At 41.1% G+C, this 19,283-nt stretch overlaps 1 protein-coding gene across 1 annotated transcript in view; it reads left to right on the forward strand.

The window, feature by feature from the left end:
* The first annotated feature begins 3,491 nt into the window (after positions 1–3,491).
* Positions 3,492–19,283, forward strand: part of LOC311046519 (solute carrier family 45 member 3) — an 87,266-nt gene continuing 71,474 nt past the window's right edge. The window contains exon 1 of the mRNA XM_084058868.1: positions 3,492–3,586. The gene's annotated coding sequence lies outside the window, so the exon portion shown is untranslated. The remainder of the gene's footprint in view (positions 3,587–19,283) is intronic.

The following is a 19,283-nucleotide window of genomic DNA, read 5'->3' on the forward strand; positions in this document are numbered from 1 at the left end:
CTACAGTATATACATTTCGGCCATTTGAAAATAGCTGAGTTTGGATCTAGTACTTTTGGTACTTTAAGTACATTTTGATGCCAATACTTTTGTACTTTTACTCAAGTACATTTTGCTTACCAGACTTTTACTTGTAACGGAGAGTATTTCTAAACTGCAGTATTGATACTTTCACTTAAGTAAAACATTTGAGTTACTTTTTCCACCACTGCCTAACAGATTATAACTTAACACCACAACACTTTGAAGGAAGGTTTGACATCATGGGACATGGAGGAACTGATGAACTTTTCACATGATCGGCGGTCGACCTCATCCAGGGCCACATCCACTTCTGTGTTTTCAACAGTGGTGGAAAAAGTATCAGTAAAAGTATCAATATCACAATGTAGAAGTACTCCGTTACAAGCAAAAAATGCCTGTGTTCAAAATGTTACTTGAGTAAAAGTACAAAAAAAAGGTATTGAAAATGGGGAATACTCCAGTAAAGTAAAAAAAAAAAATCCTCAAAAGTGTACAACAGTACTTGAGTAAATGTACTTAGTTACTTTACACCACTGGTTTTCAAGGGGACCTTTGTAGGCAGGGTGACTCTTCTCAGAACCACTGACTCACTGGTCAGCTGCCCACACACTTCCACTTTTTCAAACCTCTGTTGGCTATTTTCAGCGCTTCATTTATTCCATGAAAATTCCATTCAATATGAGCACTCAAAGTGCGTCATGGTCCGCTTGTTTCACGGATGTGGCAACACCGGCGCTTGTTTCACGCACATGATTTGGCAACCCGGGAGCCAGCGTACACAAAAACTCTAATAAACAGCTGACATGTGCGGAAAGCAAAAAAACGGGCTTCGCTGTTCCGTGCACGGTAATGGTCAATAGCTGTGTGCAAATGCAGATCAATTGCTCCAGCCACTGAGGAAGAGATTTTGGGGACACGCTCACTCACAGAGCTTTGCAGAATTATGGATGATTATTATTTATTATATTACATATTATACGTTTTTTTTCTCTAAAAGGTTTGACAGGCTGTAATTTGCTGATGCCCCACCCCCTCTGTGTTCCTATTGACTAGGGTTCAACCAGCCATAACTCCAGTTCCCAGTATGCTAAATGCTTCAAAATTGGTAGGTGGTCTTACGGGACGGGCTGTAATTGCTGAAGCCCCGCCCCCTCTGGCTATTTCCTATTGGCTGGGGTCCTAACAGCCATAACTCCAGTTCCCAGCATGCTACAGGCTCCAAACTTGGTGGGTGGTCCCACAGACTTTCAATTTGATCAAACATGACCACTTCCGTTTTTCCCTTCCTACTTCCGATTTGTCGGATTGCCTTGACACTCCACTCCCACACTCTCTGAGGGGTGTGGAGTTCAATGGTGCAACCCGGAAGTGCCCCCGACCTCCCGAACGCAAGGTTGCACAGGCATGACAGTGGAACTGGGTGCTGCAAGACAAGTGCATCACTGCTCGGCAGCAGTGATATAGCAGTGTTTAGCACTTCAAAATGGCCATACTTCGGTGACCATTGCTCTTATCAGCACAACATAGGACTAGGTTGTTTGAAGGCCGCGTAACACCCTGAAAATCGAGTATATTATATCATCTCTGTCAGGTGAAAACCTCATATGTCCAAAACTGTTAGTTTTCGGGATAAAAATTGACAAGATTGACAAGACCAAAACGTCAATCAGCTATTTTTGATTTTTTTTTTTATGACGTGTAACAGATGTAGAATGGTCTGGGATGGTGTGAGATTCCTCATGTGTATGTTTTGTTATTGTTATTGTTGAATGTTATGCGATTGTTTTGTGTTATTGTTTGTGGGTTGTGCCTCAGGACCCCCTGGAAGACGAGATGATGCATCTCAAGGGGTTTATCCTCCAATAAAATGAAGAAACACACACACAAGAAATCATCAACATGTCTGTACATGGACAAACGTGTCCGTGGCAAGACTTGTCTATGTCCTTAGCACTCTTTTTTTTCTTTTACTTTTTAAAGAAAAATATAGCCTATGCTTTTTCATTATAATGTAAAAAGTTCTTCAATACACAATTTAACCCATTAAGACCTGAGGCGATTCTTAGAATGTTTTCTAAATCCTAACAGATTTTTGAAAAAAATATAAAACATTTTTTTTAAACGATTTTTCAAAAATAGCAGATCTACAAGCTCGTAGCGCGGCGCTCGGTGCCACTACTACTAATCACAAACTACTAATCACCAGAAGTCCTAAGTGCATTTTCTGCTAAAACAAGCAACCAAGAGTATACCTAGCGCTAAGGTAAAAGTGCAATATATGTAATTTCCCATTGTTCCATTCGGCATACCTTAGACTTTCTCTTCAACATAGACCTGTTCACCTTAATGGAAACCACAACTATTAAAGTTGACAAACAAGAAACAACAACAATATTGTGGTATTACTAGCCTACTTTTACTTTAAAGGTAGGGTGAGTGATTTACTTTGGTTAAAATAAGTGTTAAATAGCTCTATATTGTGATAGAACTCATTGCTATAGAGTGTTTGTTCAGTAAAAGGAGTCTCCCATGTCTCTCCAGCTCTTTATTAAACAGAAAATACATTTTCAGTGCTCTCTCCTGATTGGCTTAAATGGTTGTCACCTACCTGAAAATGTACTATATTCTGTTTACTAAAGAGCTGGAGAGACCCCTGTGACTGAACAAACGCTCTGTTGCAATGATTACTATCAGAATGTAGTACTTTTTAACAAAAAGAAAACCAAAACCCCCCAAAAATATCACTTACCCTACCTTTAAGTAAAAAAGTGGATAGTAACTAAGTACATTTACTTAAGTAAAACGTTTAGGTATTTGTACTTTACTTGAGTATTTCCAATTTTCTATACTTTTACTTCTACTCCACTACATCTCAGAGGCAAATATTATACTTTTGCTCCACTACAATTATTTGAAAACTTTAGTTATTATTAGTTACTTTTCAGATATGAATGATGATATTATGAAACATACATTAACCACTTTAGCCCTATTTTATACCTAGGCTATTTGAAAATAGCCGATCTACAAGCTCACAACGCGTCGCATCGTTGTGAGCTCGTAGATCTGCTATTTTCAAACATTTTAGTACTTTTACTTTTGGTACTTTAAGTACATTTTGATGCCCATACTTCTGTACTTTTACTCAAGTCAAATTTAGAATTCCGGACTTTTACTTGTAACAGAGTACTTCTACAGTGCAGTATTGATACTATTACTTAAGTAAAACATTTGAGTACTTTTCCCACCACTGAGTAAAATATACTTCTTCCACCAATGGCAGTGATGATGATGATGATGATGGCCCCTCCACTAACATTCCTGAACAGCCAACAGAGCTGTGGCAGAGCCATGCATCCATGCCTCCTCCTCCTCCTCCTTCTCCCCCCCCCCTCCTTCTCCTCCTCTCCCCTCACTCCTCCCTCCTTCAACACACACACACACACACACACACACACACACACTGAAGGAAAGTCCTTCCTACAAGTTGAGCAACATCTCAGTCTGTGTGTGTCTCTCAGTCAGCAGCTTGCTTCATGGAGTCAGAGTCTCTCACAACAAGGTAAGAACATCTGCTACAACAACAACAACAACACTACTAGAACTCATTACTACATATTACCTACAGCTGGTTGTTATAGGAGTCTCTTCTGGAAGGTTCTATCTGTCTGTTAGAAAACAAGCGGGTTTTCTTTCAAACTTCTTTCATTGTATCTGAGAGAGAGAGTAAGCGGCTTCGACACACACACACACACACACACACACACACACACACACACACACACACACACACACACACACACACACACACACACACACACACACACACACACACACACACACACACACACACACACACACCGCCAACGGCTTCACTTTTTGGAACAAAACAAACAACGCGTCGTGCGTTAATCTGCGTGTGTCTACTTGTGTTGTGTTTGTGGACCGTTACGATACGATACCGAAAAACAGGACGTGCGTGTGTGTGTGTTAAAATGGGTTCCACGTCGGCGTGTGTGTGTGTTTGGTCGGCTCTTTAACGGGGTAACGTCAGGCTTCTCTCTCTCTCTCTCTCTCTGTGTGTGTGTGTGTGTGTGTGTGTGTGTGTGTGTGTGTGTGTGTGGTAGAGACGGGGTAAAGCATGGTCCCTTCCCTTCAGCAGTGTTTTTTGACTGCAGTTGAGTCTCCTCTCCATTGGGAATTGACTCGGTGCCAAGTGCCATGGTGGCATGATGGCTATACACAGTAGTGGCATGGTGGCTACAGTAGTGCCATGCTGTCTGTCTGTCTGTCTGTCTCAGTCAGCAGCTTGTTTCATGGAGTCAGAGTGCTGTTGTAGCAGAGGTCCTTACCTTGTTGACAACAAGGTAAGGACCTCTGCTACAACAGCACTAGAACTTATTACTTATATTGTGGTGTCTGGTATATTATGTCATAAAGCTGGTTGTGGCATGGTGGCTACAGTAGTGCCATGGTGGCAACTGTGGCATGGAGGCATGGTGCCAAGTGCCATGGTGGCAACAGTGGTGGCAACTGTGGCATGGAGGCAACAGTGCCATGGTGGCAACTGTGGCATGGAGGCAACAGTGCCATGGTGGCAACAGTGGTGGCAACTGTGGCATGGAGGCAACAGTGGCATGGTGGCATGGTGCCAAGTGCCATGGTGGCAACAGTGGCAGGCAGCCTGGCAGGGCTCTGCCAGGCTGCCTGCCACTGAGATAGACCGGCTGTGTTTATAGTGTTCTAAATCTACTGCACATCATAGAGAGAGACAGAGAGGGAGAGAAGGGGGGGAGGGAGAGAGAGAGAGAGAGAGAGAGAGAGAGAGAGGTTTATAGTGTTCTACAATCTACATCATGGAGAGAGAGAGATTTTCAGATGATGTTAAACATGGTTGGTGGGTCTGGGGGTTGAGAGACCCCTGCTATTAGACACATGATGGAGGGCTGGGAGAGGATATTCTTATTATAGGGGAAGATTATTTTAAACAGGCACACCGTCCAAAGTGAATCCTCATCAGGGCTATTTTAACTCTGAGAGTTAAGCTATTTTAGTTAAATCTCAGAGTAAAACTATGATAATTAAACTAAAGACTATGCAAGTCTAATGTAGGGACAGTTATTTTAAACAGACTACACAGTCTTAAACCCTTAGGGTTATTTTAACTCTGAGGTACATTTGAATAGCCTGCTACATTTGAATGACTTCCTAAAGTGTGCCATCTTATCTCTCTAGTTTAGGAACCTCCTGTGTTTCTATAATAGAACCCTTTGATAAACGTGCTAACCCACTTGAACACTAGTAGCGTCCATATTGTTCTGGTAGCTTGGCATTGGCTAATATTCTGCGGCAAACATTTCAGTGAAAATAGCCGATCTACAAGCTCTACAAGAGGCCGCGTTGCAACACGTTGTTGTGAGCTTGAGATTTTGGTTTAGAGAGGGAAATGCTAGAGGGTTAGAGGTCCTAATTTAGAGCCCTGAGGGACTCTAAGTATAGGGTTTAGGTGCTTAACATAGGAGTTATAAAGATTGGTGGTATTTAGCACCATTTGTGTCTAGAGTTTACTTCCTTCTGGGTTCCACCAGAAAAAACAACTAACTTCATTTAGGAACGCATCTGTGTCACTTTAGATTTCTTTGGCTATTCAAGAAATAGCAGATCTACAAGCTCATAGCGTGGCACCGAGCTTGTAGATCTGCTATTTTTTTTAAAGAATCGTGAAAATGTGTGTAAATCTTTGAAACAAAATTAAATAAATCTTCTGCATGGGGGTCCCTGGAATAGAATATTTTGAGATGGAGGTCCACGGCCAAATACATATACATTTGGGGGGGGGGGTCCTTGATATGAAAAAGTTTGAGCACCACTGATATTATAGCAACATCAGTTTAAAAAAAAAACTGTTAGGATTCAGAAGACATTTGTAGAATCACCAGAAGCAAAGATTTGAGTTAAAAATGTTCGCTTTAAAAAACATATCTTCAAAGATTTGCACAAATTTTCACGATGTTTCAAAAAAAAAAAAAAAAAAAAAGCAGATCTACAAGCTCGTATCGCGGCACTGTAGATCTGCTATTTTGTAATAGCCCAAGGTATACAATAATGCTTATAGCTATAAAAATCTAAAATGACACAGTAGTATGCTATAAAGCACCAGAAAATGATCCCCCTAAGATTGGAGATATTTAGCACCATTTCTTTCTAGACTTTACTTCCTTTCGGGTTCCACAGAAAAAAAACATCTAACAGGAAGTGAAACCACACAGTTTGATGGAACGGTGTTACTTATACGACACAGTGACAATAACACTCTTAACCTTTCTGATGGAAAGTAACTAAGTACTTTTACCCAAGTGCTGTACTTAAGTACAGTTTCAAGGTACTTTGAGATTAAAGTATCAAGAAATGGAAATAATTAGGTATATTTTTTTACTCTACTATATTTTTTGACAGCTTTAGTTACTAAGCACTTTGTAGATTTAGATGATTAATTAAAACCTCTTTCTTTTATAAAATAAGGCTTAAGTAGTTAATGATCGATTATAGGCCAATAATATGATACTGTATATGATTCTGAAATGGGCATTTTGCATAATGAGTATTTATACTTTTGCCACGTTAAGCATATTGTGACGCTAATTATTTTTGTTCTTTGACCTACGTCAAGATTTTGAATGCAGGACTTGTACCCGTAACAAAGTACTTTTACACTGCGGTATTGTTACTTTTTACTTGAGTCTACAAGTCCACCACAGTTTTTTCTTTTTCTTTTTCCCCGTCTTTTTTTTGTCTGTCAGCATCTTGACTCCCTTTTTAAAGCAGGAACTCAACAGACTCTTAAGAGCACATCATGTAGGAGGCGGATCAAAAGGTTAAACAGCTCCAGTCCATGACAGAGAGACTCTTATTGTCACCATGACCATGACTCCAGAGTCACACAAAGGCCTCTCTCGCTCTCTCTCTCTCTCCCTCTCCAAGGACCACTCCACTGTTTGATTCATTTACACCCACAAAACAAAATGGACTGAGGGGCCTATTTTCGTCGTCTTTTTTGAAAAAAAACCTATGTTGCCATGTCTGTGGTTTTCAAAGTTTTTAATGTCAAGGACCCCCAAAATGATATGTGGCCGCGGACCCCCATCTCAAAACATTTTGTTCCAGGGACCCACAGAAGCAAAGATTTGAGTTACAAATGTTTGCTTTAAAAAATATATATATTCAAAGATTTGCACACATTTTCTCTATTTTTCAAAAATAGCAGATATACAAGCTCGTAGCGCGGCACTCGGTGCCGCGCTACGAGCTTGTAGATCTGCTATTTTTGAATAGCCAAAGTGTAAAATAATGCTTTTAGGTCAAATCTAAAAATGACACAGGTGCTTCTCCAGGTCTTAATCATGGGTTAACCATTATCCCTAAAATTCTTTGCCATTTTTTTTTTACTATTTTTAAAAACATTTTCAAATAGTTCAAATAGCCAATCTACAAGCTCACAACGTGTCGATGTGGATCGGCTAGTTGAACTATTTGAAAATGTTTTTAAAAATAGTAATGGGGATAATGGGTAAGGCACTGGCTCAAATAGGGCCCTGAGACTGCTCTCTTTAGTTCTGCTGTGCACCATAGTCTCTTCTCTTCTAGCAGATCTACAAGCTCATGAGCTCATATATCTGCTATTTTTGAATAGCTAAAGAAATCTTAAAATGACACAGATGCGTTCTCGGATTGAAAGGGTTCAGTGTTAAATAGCTCTTAATTCTGCTAGTAATTATCGCTATAGAGTGTCTATTATTACTCGTCTCTCCAGCTCTGGTAAACGGAGACACGTTTTCAGGTTAGGATACCAATCTTAGCCAATCAGGAGAGGTTCATAAAGGATGCAGGATAAAACAAGTGATGACGCAAAGAAATGAGCAGACAGCATTGAAACTGGAACACTATAAACAAGGTAGCAAAACCACCTACAAAATTTATTCAGTTTATTAAAGAGCTGGAGAGACAAACACAGCAATGATTACTATCAGAAATAGATCTTTACCTTTTTTTTAACAAAACACATTTAAACCCCATTATACTTTGATGATCGTTCCACTTTACACCAAATCCCTTTGCCGAAAATAGCAGATGTACCAGCTCACAAAGCGTGTGAGCTTGTAAATCGGCCATTTTCACGGAATGTTCGCCTATTATGACATGCCCAGAACTGGGTCACTAGAGTTCATGTGGTTGTAGTTGTTTTTTAACTTGTGTGTTCATATCTCAAAGTAAGGCAATGTGTCCAGTGTCCACTAAGATGTGTTTTCCCGAGTGCAGTGCATGTTTTTAACGTTTTTAGGAAACTCCCTGGCGCTAGGGCTGTCACCATTACAAATTTAAGTTGACGATTAATTATCACTCAAATAATTGCGATTAACGATTTAATTGTGTTTCTGTCGTTGAAAATCAATGGAACATTATGAATAAAAATTACATTTCTGTTTGGCTTTTAGCTTTAGTAAACAAAAGTTGCAAAGGGCAGATATGACAAATAACACTTATTTAATTACTTTATACTTAAAAATAATCATTAATAATAATAATAATAGCAGATCTACAAGCTCAAAACCCATCGCGATGCGTTTGGGCTTTTAGATCGGCTGTTTCCACTTTTTTTTACCTTTTTTTTTTGTTGAAAATATGACATTTTTTAACATGGAATTGATTATGACGATTATGCAAAAATAATTGCGATTATAGAAAATAATTGGGATTAGACGATTATTATGTACTAATTGTGACAGGCACTGGACACTAAAGGGCCTAAGACAGCTGATGAGTTGTGAGCAGTCTAGTATATCCTATGCTGTGCAGACTAGAGACTAGCAACCAGATTGACCCCCAGGCTTGGCTCCGAATATATGGCGGGCTGCGGCGGATACAGGTCACTTCAATGAACTGCAGCGGCCAACGAGGTATCTACGATTCTACGTAGGTTTCTATTCATCTCTCTGTAGCAAGAGGAACACTTTTTCACCTTTTTTCAACTAAACCAGCTTGGCCTGGCTGACCTCCCCCCTCCCCCCACAAGCAAGGGGTTCCCCAAACGTTTTAGCTCGAGACCCAAATGATGCATTTGGTGTCTGTCTCCCCCATGGGACCCGAACGTACAAAGATACATCATGAATTAACCACTGATCAGATGATCTACAAACTCTTGTAGATTTTTCCATTTTATTTTAAAGGGACTACACCATGAATTTTAACTTTTCCTTCTTTTTTGTGTGTTTTTGGTCTCCCCTACCTCTCTTCCATCCCCAAAAATACCCCAGTTTGAACACTCAGGCTTTCACAGCAAATCTGGGGTTTTCTGTAAATTGGTCTCAAAACGGGCCTAACTGATTTGGTCCCTGACGTGACGTCACGTCAGGGTACAATCCCTCCCGTTTTTCAGTTCCAACCAAAAAAAAACTGCTTTATAAGCCAGAGAGAAGTTAGTTGGAATGAGTATATCTGAGGCTTGATTTAGGCTCAAACCATTTGAATAAACGTTTGAGGGACATAAACAATATGATATTAAATATTATTATTATTTTTTTAAATTCATGGTGTAGTCCCTTTTAAATGTCTTGTGAAACATGTCAGGAAGTAGTTTTTTTTGAGGTGGAGCTGATCTTCTCCCAGCTTCATCTGTTCCTTGGTGGTGAGAGGAGAGGAGCGGTCTGCTCTTCACCCGGGATGCTCCCTGCTATAGAGACCAGCTGGCTGACCCCCCCCCTAACTCCTATAACATACCATTAAGACTGGGAACGCATCTGTGTGACCACTTGAACCATTATTTTATTACTTTGACTATTCAAAAACAGCAGATCTACAAGCTCATAGCGCGTGCCGCGCTATGAGCTTGTAGATCTGCTATTTTTGAAAAATCTTGAAAATGGGTGCAAATCTTTGAATGTATTTTTTAAAAGCGAACATTTTTAACTCAAATCTTTCCTTTGTGAGGGTCCCTAGAACAAAATATTTTCAGATGGGGGTCCGCGGCCATATGTATATCAATTGAGGGGTCCTTGGCATGAAACGGGTTGGAAAAACACACTGCCCTAGAGCCTATAATATACAACCTTCGACCACTTCAACCCTATGAGGCCCTGCTATTCTGGGGAAGGACATTCAGTGAAAATTGCTAATCTACAAGCTCACAATGGCTCATAATGGGCCCTCGTAGGGACAGTGCAGTACGGCAATTGTTCTCGGACATTTTCATGTCAATGACCCCCAATTTTGATATGTACTTGGCCCCGGACCCCGTCATCCACCCCATCTGAAAATATGTTGTGCCAGGGACCCCCATACGAGGAGATCTGTGTCATTTCTTTGTTCAAAATGAGCCGATCTTCAAGCTCACAACGCGTCACAAGCTTGTGCAAGCGTGGCTATTTTTCGATTGGTCGAACTGGTTTCGATGACATTTTAAACTCATTTAGCTGGGGACCCCCTGGAAGAACCCCCTCCCTCAAGGACCCCTTGGGCGGTCTCCAGACAAAACCGCACTTTTGAGAACCACACTGACTGCAGTATGGTCTTGTAGGTGGAACGGAGAAGTGGTCCAGATAAATTCTTCATGAACGTTGAGTTGTTGAGTCTTTTTCCGGGAGCGTTTCGTGAGGCCTTGTGCCGCTGCAGTCCGGGTGTGTTTTTTAAGCTGTGTGTGTGTGTGTGTGCGCGTGCGCGTGCCCTTCAAAGCTTTGTGTGGCATCGGTATCATGTGTTAGGCTCCTGAACAATCAGAGGTATGTGATCCATACAATGGGTTTGTCTCTCACCCTGCCTGTACAGGAAGCTCTTTCAGTTCGCTGAGAGAGAGAGAGAGACTTTTAATTCCTCCTTTCTATTGACGACGGCACTGTTATTATATCCCTACGGGTCCATTTGCACACTTACACAGTTGCATGCAGGGGTGGAAGAGGTACTCGGCAAATTTTACTTGAGTAAAAGTAGCAATACCGGGATATAAAAATACTCTGTTACGGGTAAAAGGCCTGTGTTCAAAATGTTAGTCCAGTAAAGTAAAAATACCTAAAAATGTTACTTAAGTACAGTGAGTACATGTGCTTAGTTACTTGACACCTTTAGACCTTCTACACCTACACTTATTTGAAAACGTTAGTTACTTTGCAGATATACATTATTAAATGCCCTGTTTTATATATAGGCTATTTGAAAATAGCAAATCTACAAGCTTGTAGATCTGCTATTTTCCAACATTTTAGTACTTTTACTTTTGGTACTTTAAGTACATTTTGATACCAATACTTTTGTACTTTCACTCAAGTATATTTTGAATTCCGGACTTTTACTTGTAACAGAGTACTTCTAAATTGCAGTATTGATACTTTTACTTAAGTAAAACATTTGAGTACTTTTGAGTCGATGTCTCTACGTCGATAGGGATCCCTGGTTTGGACCCATTTGTGTGTGTGTGTGTGTGCGCGAGCTCCAATTCAGCCGCGGGTTCATCTGTCAAGGCCTGCCTGGTGTATTTTACGGTTATCGTTGTGCAAACAGCCAAAGCGCTGAGGCCGTGTGCGTTCGCTGTTGAGCTGAACGCGTCCCTCTCAAGCGCTTAATCGCTGTAAAAACACAGATCAGTTTGTGGGTTGGGAAGCCAAAGGGGAAAGTCGGAAAAGTGAAGAAAAAAAAAACAAAAGTTGGTTGGTTCTCTTTTGGCCTCCAGCCTGACTGATATTATCGGTCTGGCTCAGTTTACTAGACCAGTGGTTCAAAGACCTCCATAAGTCTTGAGAGTGTACACATGGAACCAAATGGACCCTTAGCCCATTAAATTCATTTTTTGATTTGACCTAAAAAGCATTATTTTACACTTTGGCTATTGAAAAATAGCAGATATACAAGCTCATCGCGCGGCACCGAGTGCCGCGCGACGAGCTTGTATATCTGCTATTTTTGAAAAATTGTGAAAATGTGTGCAAATCTTTTGAATATATACTGTTTTAAAGCGAACATTTTTAACTCAAATCTTTGCTTCTGGGGGTCCCTGGAACAAAACATTTTGAGACGGGGGTCCGGGTCCGAATACATATGATTTTGGGGGTCCTTGACATGAAAAAGTTTGAGCACCACTGATATAGAAACGTACGTTTTTCAGAATACTGTTGGGATTTAGAAAACATGTAGAATCGGCTTCGGGTCTTAATGGGTTAACACATGGAGCCAAATAGAACCAAATGGACCTGTTGTATACTCTAAGAGTTATAGACTTTGTAAGGGTCCATTTAGAATCCCCCCCCCCAAGGAACCCTGAGGGTCCCCGGACCCCACTTTCAGAATCACCGATATCGTCCATGAATTGACTTTCTTTTTTTACAGTACAAAATTCTACTTGAGTATTAGTACTTGAGTAAATGTACTTAGTTACTCCTGTGTGCCTCCCTGCAAGGCTGTGGTGCTCGTTTAGGCTGAGCCAGAGGCACACTAAAGGGTTTCCCAGCCCTGTGCAGGGGCCTCGGGGTCAAAGTTCAAACGGCTTCCCCTGTAATAGTGTTCCCAGCCAGCTGTGCCAGAGAGAGAGAGAGAGAGAGAGAGAGAAAGAGGAGGAGGAGGAGGAGTGACCCTAATGGAGCAAATCAATAAGCAAAGATGACAGCTTAGCACCACATTGGAATGTCATCTCTGTGATGTCATGTGGGGGGAGGGGCGGGGGGGGCTCTTAAAGATGTCCTTTTCTTTGATTTGGTGTTTTAACCCTTTAAGACCGGGAACGCATCTGTGTCATTGTTAGATTTCTTTGGCTATTCAAAAATAGCAGATATACAAGCTCATAGCGCGGCACAGAGTGCCGCGCTATGAGCTTGTATGTCTGCTATTTTTGTGGGGGAAAAAAAACGTGAAAATGTTTGCAAATATTTGAATTTATATATGCGCTTTTAACTCGTATCTTTGTTGGGTCCCTGCAACAAATTATGGGGGTCCTTGACATGAGAAAGTTTGAGAACCATTGATTCATTCTTATCAACATAAGTTTTTTCAAAAAACAACTGTTAGGATTTAGAAGACATTTTGTAAAATCCCCAGAAGCAAAGATTTGAGTTACAAATGTTCGCTTGCAAGAAATATATATATTCAAAGATTCGCACAAATTTTCACGATTTTCTCAAAAATAGCAGATCTACAAGCTCATAGCGCGGCACTCGGTGCCGCGCTATGAGCTTGTAGATCTGCTATTTTTGAATAGGCAAAGAAATCTAAAAATGACACAGAGATGCGTTCCCGGTCTTAACGTGGATTAAAGCCGATTTGAACCTGAGCCTCCCGCGCAAGTGCTGATATTTTTGTTTGACCACTGAGCTAATAAGAGTCTGCCTGCTTGCTCTGGGGAGAAATCGAATTTGGTTCTTTCTTTTATTTTCCTTTTCCTTTATTTAATCAGGGAAGCCCATTGAGAGCAAATATAGATAGAACTAACTATGCAAATTTAGTTGATTTAGTTAAGCATGATCCACAGCCTCACCATCAGACCTCCTCCTCACCTCTTATCACAGTTGGGCATCTTTGCACCAAACTATTGTGACACTGCATTGCTTTCAATCCTGTCATGCCCTTCATTAATCACTCATCGTGTACCGTACATAATTATCTGTTTTTCCATCGTCGGCACACCTTAGACTTTCTCATCAACATAGACCTGTTCACCTTAATGGAAACCACAACTATTAAAGTTGACACACAAGAAACTAGTTTAGCTGGTGGAACCTCATCTCTTCCTGTCCTCAGGTATGGCCCTGAGGACCTGAAGACCCAATTATTGAAATCCCCAAAATGGAAAATACCATGCCACATGTTATGCCAGTCTCAGGACTGCCACCTGCCAGTATACAGTGGATAACTTCCCAGTAGGGATGCAAATTATCGATCAATTCATTAATTGATAATTGATAACCTTATCAACCGATTAACCGGTTAACTGATAAGCGGCGTTTTTTTTAAAATCTGAGAATCTTAATTTCAGATTAAAAAAAAAATCCAAAAAAAAAGTGCTTAGGAGCCGAGATACAGCCTTTTTCAGTAAGTTAAACAAGAAGTCAATGGAGCAGAAAATCTTCAAATCATCATATCTTGGGTTCTGAACATTAAAAAAAAAAAGAAAAACATTTTTTTTTATTTTTACATTTTTTTCAATTAATTGTTAATTGTTTGATTTAATCGGATAATTTCTTAATCGATTAATTCGATTAATCGATTAATTGTTAACATCCCTACTTCCCAGTCTCCAGGTTTTCTAAAGTATAGCTAACCACTTTAACCCTGACATCCCCATTTTGGGCATATCATTATAGGCTAAAAAGACAAGAAAATTGCTGATCTACAAGCTCACAACATGCTGTGATGTGTTGGGAGCTTGTCGTCTTTCGCCCCAAAAATAATTTCGATTTTATATTTATTATTATTGATTTGATAAGTGGCTGGTTTTAAAATGTGTAGCGCAGTGGAATAGAGTATACTTAGTATACATGTAGGGCTAGGCCTATGTGATTCTGGTAATATTACTGATCACTTGTTTTGTACATGTCCGTGGCAAAAATAAAATATTGATGGAAATGTCCGTCACACAAGCTTGCATGGTGATGACCCCTGGATCCCGGGTTGAATGAATGGATTGAATTGGTGAGGAGAAAAAGCAAATTCTCTGACCGGTGGACGATGTGGGTACTGCGGTATATCTTTTTATTTGAATCGTTGCTGTCGAGTCTCAAGCAAAAATAGTGAAAATAGCCGATTGTGAGTTTGTCGATGGGCTATTTTCACTGTCTCCGACAAGTTTTCGTTACCATTTCCTGAAAATAAAGGTTTTTTTGGACATATGCGGGTTTCCAGCAGCCGAACACGGACGGAACGCGTCTTTCTTTCTTTAGCAACATGAACAAACACAGGATGGCATGGTGGAGTCTCTGGATGCCAACGTGTGGGAGGGTTTGTTCCCGGGCCCGGGCCACGCGCTCCGTTCTGCCACCAACTGCTGTATCTCTGTCTTAACCCATTAAGACCGGGAAAGCGTCTGTGTCATTTTTTCAAAAATAGCAGATCTACAATCTCATAGCGCGGCACCGAGTGCCCCGCTATGAGCTTGTAGATCTGCTATTTTTTCGAAAAATCATGAACATTTTGCGCAAATCTTGAAAATATATATAAAAAAATATATTTTTGAAGGGAACATTTTTAACTCAAATCTTTGCATCTGGGGGATACAAAAGTCTTCTAAATACAGTTAAAAAAAAAAAATACAATTATAGCGAAATATTTTGCTAAATCAGTGGTTCTCAAACTTTTTTCAAGGCCGCGGACCCCCATCTCAAAATATGTTGTTCCAGGCCCTCGGAAGCAAAGATTTGAGTAAAAAAAAATCTGAAATAGCTGATCTACAAGCTCATAGCGCGGCACTATAGCCACTATAGCGGCGGCTATTACGGGTCCATTTGGTTCCATTTGTACACTCTCAGAGTTACACACCCACCATAAGGGGCCATTTGGGAACCAAAATCGCGTGTTCCTAGTGAGCCAACATGCACGATATCAGCACCCAGACCAGAATGGAACAGAGCCTTCGTTAGTATCATTGGTAACACCTGTGAAGAAAGTAAGAAGAGGCCCAATTTCTTTCCAATATGGTTGCTGTGCATAGAGCCTATTAGCTCCCGATGAGCAGGTTGGTGCCTTGCAAGGTTTCCACCGCCATCGGTGTATGAATGTGTGTGTGTGAATGGGTGAATGTAATGCACAATCTATGTAAAGCAGTAATGCACCATTTACCATTTAGGAGGGCGTATACGAGAACCTCACCGTTTACATTACATGCAATTATCATTTATTAGCGTCTATTATCTGGGTTTTCCACACGCCAGCAACACTATTATGTTCTGGTTTTCACCGTCTCCAGTCCACCTCCTTCTTCTCTCTCTCCACACAGTTCTCCTGTCCACTTCCCATACATGGAAGCTAATTATTGGCGTTAAGCAGTTCCCTCTGCTATGTGACCCTAACCTTTTCATTCATGCAGCGTGGCTCCAGCAACACGTTAACAGCGAGCGGGGCGACAGCGTAGCCGCGACCGCGCGCTGGCCCGCTTGTCACCGTTAGCCTGAACGCAGCATCGCTCCAGTGCAGCTCTACCAGCTCACAATGCGTCGTGATGCGACACACTGTGAGCTTGTAGATCGGCTATTTTCAAATGGCCGAAATGGCTGAAGTCGTTAATGCATGTTTTGTAATAATAATAATTTAAATTGTCAAAGTAACTAATAACTAATGTCAAATAATTGTAGTGGAGTAAAAGTACAACATTTGCCTCTGAGTACAGCAAATTTGAAATACTCCAGTAAAGTAAAAATACCTCAAAATTGTACTTAACTACTTGAATAATTGTACTTAGTTACTTTACACCACTGCTTTTTTGTTTTAGGGAAAAAAGTGCCACGCCAGTTATGAGCTGTAAGTGTCTCACAAGTACCTGTCTGTCTGACTGTCTTCCTCCTTCGCTACTAAATTGGGCCTCAGAAACTTGGCAAAATAAAAACATGGAGTTGGCACTGCAGTATACGATGTGCTGCTGGCCAATGATTCTTGGACTCGACGAAGCGGCAGGATAATGGTGTTGCTGACGCTAGACACACACACACACACACACACACACACACACACACACACACACACACACACACACACACACACACACACACACACACACACACACACACACAGTATACTGACTCACTGGGACTTTAAGTGAGTTAGTCATCACAAAACCCGGCTGGCAGTGCTTAGCTTCCTTTTTGGAAAACAACAGAATTAACAGTTCAGAAAGAAAGCCCCCCCCCCCCCACCCCCCCTCGCTTAATTCAATTTAACTGACTTTACAAAGTTCCGTCCACTCTGTGTGTGTGTGTGTGTGTGTGTGTGTGTGTGTGAGAGGGGGGGTATCGGAAGGTGCTTGGCCTCATTCACATGACTCTTGTCTCAAAAAAACGGTGGTTCTCAAAGTGTGGTCCGAGGAGCGGTTTCAGGGGGTCCCCCACTGCAAAACGACGTCATAGTATCCAAATCAACTTTAACCACACAATACCCTGTACACATCGGCTCTTTGAAAATGGCAGATCTACAAGTTCACAACGCGTCCCGATGGGACGCGTTGTGAACTTGTAGATCTGCCATTTTCAAAGACATCTTGAACAAAATGTGAACAAATGTGGACTATTTTCGAAACATATTAACACAAATCTTGTAATGGGGGGGTCCCTGCCACAAAATCATTTTTCAGATGGGGGTCCCTTGACCAAATACATATGTATATTAATTTGGGGTCCTTGACATGAAAACGTTTGAGAATGACTATTCTGGTCTATTTAACGTTTCTATTGAAAAGTGAGATAAATAATGTACATGAGTTGGAACACGTTGCCCTGTGTGTCATCACACTTGCTCAGTCTGTTGATGCTGATCAAAGAGTCACTGCTGGACAGTAAAAAGTACATTTACTTGAGTACCGCCACTTAAGTACCTTTTTGGAGTATTTGTTTATTTGTTAGCGTTTGATGACTTTCTCTCTGCTGCATTTCAGATAGAAATATTGCAAATGTACTTTTGACTCCCACTACGTTTCTAAGAAGAGACTCTTGGGACCCAAAGTTAAAAAAACGTAAACAATTATTTCAAATATAGCAAATATAGCCAATCTACAAGCTTGTAGACTTTTCACAATTGTTAGAAAATTGTTAGAAAAAATTGTTAGAAAAAACTGTTAGAAAAAAAGTTTGAAAAAAGTTTGAAAAAATGTTAGAAAAATCAAAAGTAGCTGATCTACAAGCTTGAAACGCGTCGCTTCGCGACGCGTTTCAAGCTTGTAGATCAGCCACTTTTGATGCTTCAGTGTGACACTGTAGTGTGATCAAGTAGGGCGTTCATTTACGAGAAAATATGGATAGAATATGGATATTAATGCCCCACAGCAACGCTTGTCCACTGCTGGAAAAGTGTGTGTTGGGGGCCTTAAAGGCCTCGTATAAAACGTTCTGTCACACGACGCCGTGGACCCTAGTAGTGTGTCACGGCCGTGGTGAGAATACATAATAAATGTATTCATACAGTATATATGGTGAGCATACGTAATGTGGCTTGAAGGCACTGTTTTAAGGTCAGACAGAGAGAGAGAGAGAGAGAGACAGAGAGAGAGAGAGAAGCGGCTCGCTCGGCCCTTGCAGCTGGGATAATGCACCAGTCTGTCTGAACACATTTTCCCATGGTGATAAGAACATGAACACATGTTTATAATACTCTCTCTCTCTCTTCATGTCTCTCTCTGTCTCTCTCTCTCTCTCTCTTCATGTCTCTCTCTCTCTTCATGTCTCTCTCTCTCTCTCTGTCTCTGTCTCTGTCTCTGTCTCTGTCTCTGTCTCTGTCTCTCTCTCTCTCTCTCTCTCTCTCTCTCTCTCTCTCTCTCTCTGTCTCTCTGTCTCTCTGTCTCTCTCTCTCTCTCTCTCTGTCTCTCTCTCTCTCTTCATGTCTCTCTTTCTCTCTCTCTCTTCATGTCTCTCTCTGTCTCTCTCTCTCTTCATGTCTCGCTCTCTCTCTCTTCATGTCTCTCTCTGTCTCTCTCTCTCTCTTCATGTCTCTCTTTCTCTCTCTCTCTCTCTCTCTCTCTCTCTCTCTCTCTCTCTCTCTCTCTCTCTCTTCATGTCTCTCTCTGTCTCTCTCTCTCTCTTCATGTCTCTCTTCTCTCTCTCTCTCTCTCTCTCTCTCTCTCTCTCTCTCTCTCTCTCTCTCTCTCTCTCTCTCTCTCTCTCTCCATGTCTCTCTTTCTCTCTCTTTCTCTGCATGTTTGTGTCTCTGTCTGTCTGTCCCTTTCTCTGCATGTCTGTGTCTCTGTCTAACTGTTTCTGTCTGTCTGTCTGTCTGTCTTTTTGTCTCTGTCTGTCTGTGTCTGTCTATCTCATTCTTGCTCTCGCTCTCTCACACTCACACACACACACACACACACACACACACACCTTTAGGCACACTAAAGCATCGCGGCAGACACAAAAAAGGGGGGGTTAATAACCGTGCCAATTTAGAATTGGTCGTGGCGGCGCGCTTATCAAGTACCAGGAATCAAGCAAAGCTAAAGAGGAGAAAAAAGAGAGAAAGGTTTGTGGAGTGAAGAAAGAAAAAAGAAAAAAGAAAAGGTAGCGATTTAAGCGTCTTTTGAAGTCGTGGCCCTGTGTCTGAAA

The sequence above is a fragment of the Gymnoscopelus microlampas genome, assembly GCF_963454915.1.
Source record: "Gymnoscopelus microlampas genome assembly, chromosome: 6".
Lineage (NCBI taxonomy): Eukaryota > Metazoa > Chordata > Actinopteri > Myctophiformes > Myctophidae > Gymnoscopelus > Gymnoscopelus microlampas.